At 47.8% G+C, this 11,513-nt stretch overlaps 1 pseudogene; it reads right to left on the bottom strand.

The window, feature by feature from the left end:
- Positions 1-7,119: 7,119 nt before the first annotated feature.
- LOC149331859 (iris pseudogene) lies at positions 7,120-8,583 on the bottom strand (annotated as a pseudogene).
- Between the last annotated feature and the right edge of the window lie 2,930 nt (positions 8,584-11,513).

Raw genomic sequence — 11,513 nt, 5'->3', positions numbered from 1 at the left:
GGCTGGCTATTGTAGGTTCCCAACCGCGACTCATAATTGCTTTTTCCTGAATGCTTAGCCACCTGGAACGCGGCTCTAAGAGTCGACTGTTAATTCAGCGCGTCACAAAGAGCTACGCCTTTAGATACAAAAAGATAGAAACATTGCAGACACCCAGCTTTAAAGCGTCCGACATCCAACTTAAATACATGCTTGCTTATGGCTAAATAATATTTCTTCCAAATTCCACCAGGGTCACATTTCAGGGACGGACGGGGGGGCGGAAGGGGGGGGGGGGAATCAAGCATGCCCTAAAGAACGGAGGTGGCCTAAACCCGTGAAAGTAGAAACTAGGCATAGGACAAAATCAGATGTTTGCGTTAAGAAACAAGGAGGGCAGTGGCAATGTCCATAGCAATATGGATGAGACAGTTAAAGCAGCAGAAGAGTTTTACCCAAATCTATACCGCAGCCAATGTACTCAGAACGTTAATGACAGAGGCAGTAGAGCACAGCAATTGGACATCCCGCCAGTAACAAAAGAGGGGCTAAGCAGCAGCAGACCTGTTGAAGGAAGGAGAATAGACTGTGCTACAAAGACTAGCCACCTAGTGTACGTAATGCGCCATGACTTCGAGCGTAGCAGAAGCTTGTAAGAACGCTCACATTAGCTTAGTTCATAAGAAAAGAGACGTCAAGGACTTGAATAGTTACAGACCGACCTGGAAGTTATTTAATAAGGTAATCGCTGATAGAGTCACGACAGCCTTAGACTTGAATCAACCAAATGATCAGGCAGGCTTTCGTAAAGGATACGCGGCAACTCGTACACCATATTCCCGTTGTCAGTCAGGGGACAGAGAAATGCGCATAATATAACGAAATCCTATATACGTAATACAACGAACCCCTCAGCTTCTATGTACAAGGAACTCGTTCACCTATGGGACCGAAACCTAGAGGCTAATGAAGAGGGTTCAGCTTAAGTTAAGGATAACGCAGCGAGCTATGGAAAGAAAAATGATAGGTGTAACGGTAAGAGTACGAAAGGAGGCAGAGCGGGTAAGGGAAAAAACGCGGGTTAATGACATCCTAGTCGAAATCAGTGGGAAGAAATGGGCTTCGGCACGGCATGTAAGGCGTAGTGAAAATAACCGCTGGTTCTAAAGGTAACGGAGTGGATTCTAAGAGAAGGCAAGCCTAGCACGGGGCTTGAGAAAGCTAGGTGGGCGGACGAGATTAAAAAGTTTGAGGGTATATGGTGGCCGTGGCTGGAAAAGAACAGGGTTAATTGGAGAGACATGGGAGCGGCTTTTGCCCTGCAGTGGGCGTATTCAAACTGAAGATGATAATGGTGGTGCTTTCTGGCCGAATCTATCGCGGCGGCCTCTGCTTTGTGTTTTTTTTTTTGTTCAAGCGATTATTTATTGCCGAGAGACCCACTGCCGACAGGTACCGAATTCTTGTCGGCTTCAGCGCCCGGCAAACCCACAGCAGGTGGTGAATAACGTTTTGTGTTAGTTTTGTGTCTTGTGCTTGTGTCTTGCGTTGTGCGGTTCTACGTGCTGCGACCGCCTTCTGCAACATAAAATCTTGGTGGAGATGGAGGTGGCATTACCCTCCGTGCCCAGGCCCGTTGCTCAAAGAGCTTCGCAATGGTCGCTGCACGGGGCCGGCCAAAATGACCCAACTCTTTGAGTCACCGAGTACCACTCACCCTACTTTCATGGTGGCGGCTCATCTCTGTGACCCCGACAGCTTTTTCGGCGCCGCGGGCGACAATGCCCAGAATTAGATAGCCACGTATAAACGCGTGAGCACCCATAACAGGTGGGTCCCCACTGTGATGCTGGTGGACGTCATTTTATTGCGTAAGCAATACTACGCCAGGTTTCGAGCCGTCGCGTAGCTCCCGGCGGTGGCCGAGGTCAAACAGATGGAGCGCCGTTGCCATAGCAACCGTTTCAGCCGCGCTTCACCAGGCGGCAGGACCGTCGCTGCGCCGCGCGAGCTCTCGACACATTTGTCAGAATGCGCAGAGAGGAGAGAATAAGCGGAAGGGAAACGGGGAATAAATACGCGCGTTCGCTTCGGGTGCTTGCTTGCGCAACTTGCCCGGTTTAACCGGAGCTAAACCTCAGCTAATTTTCTATCGGACCGGCACGGCGTGGCAATAGTGTGACACGCAAGAGGAATACGTAACTAGTTGGGACGTTTTCAAAGAAGAGCTTCAGGCTCTGTTAGGTCAACACTATGATTTTAAGCTCCTGGCAAAAAAAAAACAACTTTTGTCGGGTTCTCAGTCTTCCACAGAAGGCTACATCGCATTCATACAAGATCTCTTATCATTTTGCCACCAAGTCGATGCTACCGTGTGGGAATCGGAAAGAAGTAGACCACATATTGAAACGAATTGCTGATGACGCGTTCCACTTGCTCCTATGTAAGGACTGCAAAAATATGGATGCCCTCATCAGGGAGTTTCGTCGCTTTGAGGAGGTCAATAGCCGGCGTATTTTCAAGCAGCTTCTTCGGCGTCCATATACGGCCGCGATATCTGCTTGTAAGCAGCAGAACCTACCATCTAGTAACACTCCCGGTACAACCCCTAACGTCGCCGACACCGTCACGCGGATCGTTTGTCGTGAACTGGAAGCTTTTGCACTCTTGCCACCCCGCCTCACCATCTCCGACCACAACTTGCCCTCTCTATCACTTATTTAGGGCATCGCGCGCGAAGGACTTAATAACATGGACCTATAAACGTCCGCATATTCCATCGTAAGCCCAAGCGTCCGGCCCCCTGGCGCCGACGTTTTTCGTACCCGTGCTACGAATTCTTCTCCGCGCTACCGAAATCCAGCAGAGTGGCGGACGTCTGATGACCGACCTATCTATCTGCTTCAACTGCTCCCGCGTCGGCCACATTTTCCGGCACTGCCGCAGCGGATGGCCTTTTCCGAGTCCTCGCAACGACTGTCGCTAGAGTTACCGTCCCGACATGCCTCCTCGTTTCCTACCCCGATCTCAGCCTGACAAGTCTGGCTCCGCAAGTTCCTCACCTCGTCTTTTTTCCTGCTCCCCTTCTCCTCCAGCCAGTCGTTGTCGATCCCCGAAGCCACCTCCTCTCTCGGCTGCTGCCCCTTCCATCCTTTCTGATTTGGAAAAATAGTTGATGCAGCTCCCCAGAGGGGGCACTGCATCCGTGACCCGGCCCACAAAACTTCTACAGTCCTCCAGGCTGAACCAACTAGACATTTCCGTCGATGGTGTTCCCGTGCGTGCTTCTCATTTACACCGAAGCACATGTATCCTTAATGAGTACAGACCTTCGCCGTCGCCTCCGTCACCCCTGCTCCGTCTCGGATGCGTGTCGCGGACAGTGGAACATTTGCTGTTGATGGAATCTGCACCACTCCCGTTAGTGTTGTCGGCCGTGTCCTCCCAGTGCGCTTTACTCTTTTTAATCCATGGACTCATGAGCTCACTCTCGGTCTCGATTTTCTTTCAGAACACTCAGCTTTTATCGACTGTTTTGCACTTTGGTTTTCTGCATGTTACTTGCATGTACTTTGGTTTTCTGGATGTTAATTTTTAACCCCACCGTTATGCTCTGCCTGTCCAACTTATTTACCGTGCTTTGCAGTTCATGTCCTGAGTGACTTAGCAAGGCAATGTCATCAGCGAATCGCAAATTACTTAGGTATTCTCCATTAACTCTTATCCCCAACTGTTCCCATTTCAGGCCCCGGAATACCTCCTGTAAACGGTACAGTAACTTCTAAAGCCACCCAGTATGATACAATTCATTTTCGGGAAGTATATCAAATATGAAAACGTATCATTTCAGTCTCTGCACGAAGCAGGCGATGGTTCTCGTGTTGCTGTGGCATTCAAAAACCTTCGGAATGAATACCTTCTAGTGCTTCTGATTGAAGGAAATTGATTTTATTTCCGTTTTAGTGAGTACTGTTTCGCCCATATTAGGGCAATGCTCGCGGAGTAACTATTATTCCGCTGGAGAATTACCGTTCTGGCCAAACATCAGCCAAGCCAGATACCAACTTGACGTTGCCCGGAATTCTCATGACGGCTGATCCTCTCTTTTCCACCGTATCGGATCCTGCACAACTTACGGTTGCTTCCCAGTGGTCGCCATGCCACACGCTTCATAGCGCAACCGCTGTCGGCCGGCTAGCGCTGTTTAGTGCGCCTTCGTAGTGTTTTGTGCACTTTGTTCCGCCAATAGCGAAAACGCCCTGCCTGAAGTTTTCGGAAATCGCGGCGCCTTGTCTTCACACTGAGGTTTTTGAGTGACGACAATAGTCCTTCATTGTATACTTTCATTACGGTCATGAGACCATCTTTTTGCCGATTAAGTTTGCACGCTCTGTTTGCTGTTTTTTTTAACGCGCCGAAAATGTTTATTATGCCTAGATTTTGTTACCTGGCCTTCTGTTGTAGTTCAGAACTTCATAGCCCCTAACACACAGCAATTCGCAAACACCTACGTTTCACTTCGATTACAGCAGCAAGGTTCTAGGCTATTTCAATAGATTATTTTATCATTTCAGAGAAAAGAAGTAAGAGTGCGTGTAGTCATGATTCTGATGATGATGATATGAGTTTGCTTTACTGAGGTTGGATTCGGCAATTCCATGCACCTTGTAAAGCTGACTCGCCCTGCCCAAAGTGCCTCACAAACTCGCAAAAACTGGCTAAAAGCTTTGAGACAAGTTTCTAAGTCGAGTTTTAACCAAGTGTTTACAAAGTATTTGACGCAAAGTTCGACAGACAACCCTGGAAATTGACGCTTGAAGGCCCGCAGCGATGGCCTAGTCGTTTGAGCATCGTCCTCGCATGCAGGAAGTTCAGGATTCGATCCCCAGTGCCACAGGATAACCACCTGAAAAAAAAAATACTTGGCCACAGACAATTCATTGTCATCATCAAATTAACGCTGAAAGCTCACATCACACAAATGTCATTCCGATAAAAACGTAATTTAAACACAGATTGCTGCACTTTAATGTGCAGCTAAACAAAGAAATTTCAGTTATACTTTAGGTTCTGTACTACAGTGTCTTCTCTTTCACAAAGTATGGATCCGTCATTAGTAATGTGACAGTCCCTGTGGCCGTTTAAGCGATCACGCGAAGAGAACAAAAGTCATGGCAGCGGACAAAGAAAATACCGATCGATCCCCCACAAATTATGCATCTTCACAAGCGCACGTGCAACGAAACAAGGCCTCAGCGGCTACAGCTCTTCTGCCTTTCTTGTGAAAACCTTGTGGACAACTTTCAAAACCCTCAACTCCGTCTCTGGGCTGATTGTGCCTGTACAGTCCGCGGCCGACGTGAACAGGGTCTTTGACGCGCAGAGCCTGCAGAGATTCTTCGAGGCATATCGACTGTTCTGGCTTGTACTTAGGCAGCGAGAGGTATTTCTGAGGGGACCGAAAGGTTCTGCAGAAGCTCTCCTAGCGCGTGGGCTGACACGTTTACCTCAAGATAAGACAACCCTTCAATGAAGCCATGCATAGGACCACAGTAGGCATCCTGCAGCGCAGGTAACAGTGAAGACGCCATACTTCAAAGCGCTCAAACTTGAAGTTCCATACTGAGGTTTGATGGTACGTATATGAGTACATTTGTCTTGATGTGTCAGTAGTGATGAAAAAATTAGTGGGGAGGTCTTCAGGCAACCTCCAAGCCTGCTGCGGCAGAAAGAAAGCATCAGCTCACGCTTGTTCATGTCATCCGACCGAAAACGCCGCTTGCTCATGCTGAGCCAGATAGAAAAAAAAAAGATACCCGTTCCTTAACGGTATAATTTCATATAAGTTTTTTGCCTTGAACACGCAAAGAACGGCCCTTAAAGCAACGGGTCTCATGTATGTAATGAACAGTTAACTGATAAAACGTTTTTTGTGTCGCATGGCTATATGGCCTCTTGCTACAGCAGCTTGTTGGCTTGGATGTCATCGTCGCCTTTACGCCGGCGACATTAAACTTGTTAACAACCTGTGCTTCTTTCGCGTAGGACCATAGTGCCAGCAGGCTTTCTTTTGCGTGCCTTTTGGGTGGATTCATTTGCGGAGGCAGTAAGTTTGACGGCCCGCGTCGAAACAGCGCATCACGAGACAGTAAAAATCCGTTCTCTTTGTGCGGTAGTGGCTCATACCAATTTGTAAACTTTACAAACCTTGAAAAGCGGACCAATGGTCGTTGGTGGGTGGATTTGTGTTCTTTATAGTAGCTTCTCTTTGTGAAAAGGTCATCTGCAAAAGCGTACAATGATCGTGAGGATAATTTGGGCTTTGTCGGGAGGTAGGGTACTGTATACTTATGTGAGTGGAGTTAGCGTGAAATGGAACACCCTCGTGCGTTTTGCTTGCGGGAAAGGCAGGTATTTTCGGAGCTGGGATCGTACACGTCGAAGGGCTGGTATTCCGATGGCTGCCAGAAGAGAGCTTCCCGTGATTTGATTGTAATTCTCATCTCGTGCCTGCAGGACTGCTTTACCAAGATGTTATTATGAGCGAAAAAACTGGGTAGGGGGGGGGGGGGGGGGGGGCCCACTCACTTATGCTCCGCCTTAAAGCTTTGACGTGATAACGTTGCTGGGTTAGTGACCATATAAGAGGAATTGCTCGTTCGTTACTTTACATTCATAGATCGCTGAGAGTCCTGATACTACTTCTGGCGCGGCCGTACGTACACTGTTAAGCGATGCGCCACTGCCCTGCGATGCGGGTGCTGTCACCGATGGGGCTTGTGAGACCCACATTGTTCTTTCCGAGCAATTAACTGCCCCCCGCCATGGTGGACTCTTTCCTCCTCTGCTCACAATCCTGTAGGCCGATTGTGAGGACGTCACACGGTCAGGTGACTTAGCTGGCCCCCTGCCACCTAGGATGCCACGTGGGGCACTCAACCCCGGCCCATTTCTCGCTCACAACGCCGACCATGCCAAATTTTTTCCACACCGGCAGTCTTAACTCTATCGAAATAATGCACGGAAGCACAGAGGTGGTTCTTATGATAATATTGTATTCGGTTGCATATGTCATTTAATACTCAGCGATGCCACTAGAATGCATTTTCTTTCATTGTAGTTGCAGTCAAGCAGGAAAACAATCACAAGGCATCCATCGGCAATCACGTGTGTATTATCAATAAACGAAGCATTATCATTAACCGGCAGCTCAAAGCGCCAGGCCTAAACGCCTAAATTCGAAGTTAAGCGCTGGGCTCCTGGTACACGCGAAGCCTATAAGTACGCAAAATATGCCACACGAATTTGTTTGCGCAGACTACGGAAATTATAAATCTGTTTACAGGCAGCAATACACGTACAAGTCTTCGCTTTGTGACGCCATTATAGAGTACTGCACGGACTTTCCCGCAGGCCGCGATGTGAACCTATCTTACTGTTCATTTCATACGGCTGTTCAAGCTGACGAACAGACCCCATGAAAAGCACGAGCTCTGGATCGAGGCTGCGGATGAGGAACATGAACGGGCGATCGACAATAAATCGATTTTCCACTGGACGACCTGGAGAGCAATAATAACGCGCCACAATGCCAGTGGCGGCGGCAGCTTCAGTGCCTTCTTCGTTTACTTCCACGAAGGCCTTATGTACAACCTCGGAAGCCACGAGCTTCCCCGTTTCGCTCATTCCCCTGAGGTCCGCAGCAGGTGTAAACAAGTCTTTAATCCCCATGGCATTCAGCATCTTCTTGAGGTTAATCGCCTGTTCCAACTTGAACCTAGGAAGGTAGAGCTTGACGCTCGGACGAGTCCATAAGTTCTTCAGAAGGGCGGCAAGATTCGAAGCTGTCAAACTCTCCTCTAGTTTGGACAACCCCTCGACGCTGTCGGGTCGAAGAATGACCATGGAGGTTTTGCCGCCTCGGTACGGTATCTCCAAAGCCGTGACCGCGAGCTCACTACTGCGACTCATCTTGTACCTGTTCTGTTGGTACATCATGTCGACTTTCTTCTTATTCTTCGAGTCCAGGTGAAAGTAAGAACGATGCGTCGACTTGGGGTCAAACTTGGAGCCCCAGAGGCCCTTAAAGTAGATGGCATTCACAAGGATTAAGATGGTTGAGGTGTCTACGGCTCCCACGGGAAGAAGATTTTTTATCTTTGATTCGGTGACCTGCTCTACCCAGGCATTGATCTCGTTTCGGACTTTCTCGAAGTTTTTCTGGAAGTCAACAGAATCAAGCGTGGCACCGTAGGACTCCCGCAGAAGGGAGAGGTAGGTGTCCAGAACTGGGAATGTCTGCTCAGCATACATCCTATTGGCGACGTGGAGCTTCACGTCAGGGGTGAATCCGGACAGCTGGGAGATGAAGCTTGAGAAGTGCTTGTGGATGTCATCGCCGTCGACGTGCAGGACGTCGGTGAGCTCCTTCGCAGTGGTGTTCCGTGCACCTGCTAAAGCCATCGAGAGCGCAGCAGAGATGCTGAACGGGGAGTAGACGACGTTCCCACTGCGGCCGCTATCTGATATCAGCTGCTTGTACAGGTCGATGGAGAAGTTGAGGAGGGACTCCCCCAGAAGGTTGGCGCCCACGGTTTCCGTCATCTGCGTGAAAATTTCGAAGACTATGGAACTGAAGAAGGTGAAATGTGAATTTAGAAGTACAAATATATTACTCTGTGTACTGTGTACGTTTTGCTGAAGACAAAAAGTCCCTAGATTATCACCTGAGTGCCGCGAAGATTTCTACTTTTTGTTCAAGTTGACAAGTGCTGGTATGAGGAGGCCTCCCATTGTGACGCGAGATCCGACCCGTTTCGTCTGAAATAATTGGAGCCACACGCCACATCCTGTACGCTGTTCAAGAATTTTCTAGCTGCTTTTTGAGCCTTAAATAGCGCGCGGTGGAGAGCCGCGTTGATTCTGTTCTTCGTCGACCGCAGAAGACGTTTGTGGCGATCGCCACCGCCGAGTTGTGCAGTTGTTTATGGGCGCAAGTTATCCCAATAAGAAATTAGTTTTCACCGTCCCTATCCTCTGCTAGTCCATTCATGACGCCGTTCTCACCACCACGTTATCCTGTAGGTAACTGGCTGCGATTGTGTCTCGCGTTATCCTTAAAGGGTCAGTCTACTGAATTTTATCGACCATATTTTCTTTGCGGCAACCGATAGCTCTCTACTCAAATTACCGTTTAGCCAGCTGTGGTGCCAAGGAGTGCGGTAGAACATTTTAAAATAGAATTTATTAATGTGGGAACACATCTGTATGAGATGGTAGTCTCATCTGGCAACCATCTGGATTTCCGCCGCGCGGCGACAAACATGGCGGCGCCCGTCGAAGCCGGACCTCTCGCTTCGGACTGAATTCTCGTTGTTGCTGCCTTTTTCAGTGCGTTCACTGGCCATAAATGGGGCGCCTGTCTTTCGCTTCGTCTCATCTCGACTATAAGAAAACATATAAGGGATAAATTTGCTTTATTTTAATAATTAGAGTGACGATTCTGCCGTTCCTAGGCTTAAGTGGAGAGTCGGTTTGTTTACAGCAATGGTTCCCGTCCTGACGACCAGATGGCGCCACTGTAGGCTGAGTTTATTTTTGCGTCTCTGCTAGCATACGCTGAACTAAAAGTGGGAATGTGCCTGCGTTTTGCGTACGTGTAACTATAAATATTCATGTGATTTAAAGAAAAAGCGAGCGGTACGCCTTCTACAGTTTACTAGAACAAAACGTGCGTTTCTCTGACATTGTGGCATACAAACGGTACGTAGTATATTCACTTATGCTTCTACAAAAAAAGACTACCACTTTCTTGAACAAAATGAACGTTTGGGGTCGTCACCATGCATTTTACGCGACTTTTAACGCCGAAATAAAATATAAATTCCTGCCTAAACTGGGCGCAGATCCCTCGTTATTGATGTTATAGGGGGCCAACTACCAGAATATGCCATTATTTATACACTCATCTCGGTGAGTAGACTGACCCTTTAAGCTCACATGATCAAAATAAGTGCTGATTGTGCCATCTAACCAGCATCCATTCTCCGATCTAGTCGAACCTAAGGAATGTTCAGGTCAACTTCATGTAATTAAAGTTGTTGGTAAAAAAACTATTCTATGGCTCTTTCTGGCAATGTAATGTTCGTCCGGACGCAAAAAAAAACATTCATGGGAAGGGAAATATAATTCGAACATTTCCGCACGTAGTTTCAAAGTCGTGACGTCAGCACTGAGAAGGACTGGTTGGCACCGTTTTGAAGTAAATGGAGGATCAGTATAGCCACTAAGTTCCGCGCCAAAATTCATTCTCTACTCGCGCAGTTTACATGCAAACTTAGAGGGTAATGCCGGCACGTATAATTAGACAGCCTTTGAGATGTGGATGTGAGGATACAATGGAACGCCTACTGTGAGAGTGCCCCGTTTTTCAGCACCGAAAGGCATACACGGTGCTGTGCTCTGGGCCGCCTCGATCCTTGCCATCTCACGGAGAGTTAGATCCTCGGAATTTGGCCGCAGCATTCGACGCCCCTCAAGATGTACGAAGCAATGTTTCGTTACCCTGTTTCGTTACCCTGTTTCGTTATGCTTGTGTGAGAGGCTGATTGTGTTCTTTTACATCCCTAATCGCTCATCCCCACTGCAGAGTTGCCAACCGGAACACTCTTTTATTTAACATCTCTACCTTCCCTGTTCCTATTCCGTCCTCTCTCTCTCTCTTAGCTCGTAATGCAAGAATTACTGAATAAATGGAATACAACTCGTGAATTTGGCTTGCAGGATAGTATGTGGATTAGAACAAAGGATACCTGAAGGCAGCCTTCTGTTGTCCCTTGTTCTGCCATTATTATGCAGTGCTCACACAGGCAAAGAGATGGGTGGCTTGGAGGTCTTAAGGAAAGATCCTTCGAGCGGCGTTCTATGGATCATATGTTATATGGTACGGGCAGGCGGAATGTGTCGGGTCTGCACTGCTTGCAGCGTCGCCTTTGGCACGCATTTCAGCAATGATGATTGGCTAGCCCTTGATATGTAACACACTGTGACAGGTATTTTATTTATTTATTTATTTATTTATTTATTTATTTCATATACCCTCAGGGCCATTGGCATTAGAGAGGGGAGTGGTTACAGGTGGAAGAAAAACATAACAATACAATAAACGATATGGGGCTATTATCAAAAAAGTTACAGATGTGTCTAATCATACAATGTTAGCTAAGCCGTTCTTGAAAAGCTGGTAATCTTTGATGGTTGCTGTTGGTGCGGGAAGGTGATTCCACTCTGCTGCTGTTCGAGGTAAAAATGACTGAAAGAAAGCGTTAGTTCTGCAAAATGGGACACCGACTTTGTAGGCATGATCTAATCTTGATGATAGGTGATGCGGGGAAGAGAGTAATACACTGCGCAGGTGTGGATGATGAAAGATCTTATGGAATAGGCAGATACGAAACATTTTGCGACGTGAAGCTAAGTATGGCAGATTAAGGCTTGATTTCATTGAAGATATGCTAGCGGTCCTATTGTAGTTG

Source organism: Amblyomma mixtum, chromosome 8 (genome assembly GCF_055824585.1).
Source record: "Amblyomma mixtum isolate Tamu chromosome 8, ASM5582458v1, whole genome shotgun sequence".
NCBI classification, from domain to species: Eukaryota; Metazoa; Arthropoda; class Arachnida; order Ixodida; family Ixodidae; genus Amblyomma; species Amblyomma mixtum.
This window is presented reverse-complemented; position numbering and strand designations above follow the sequence as displayed.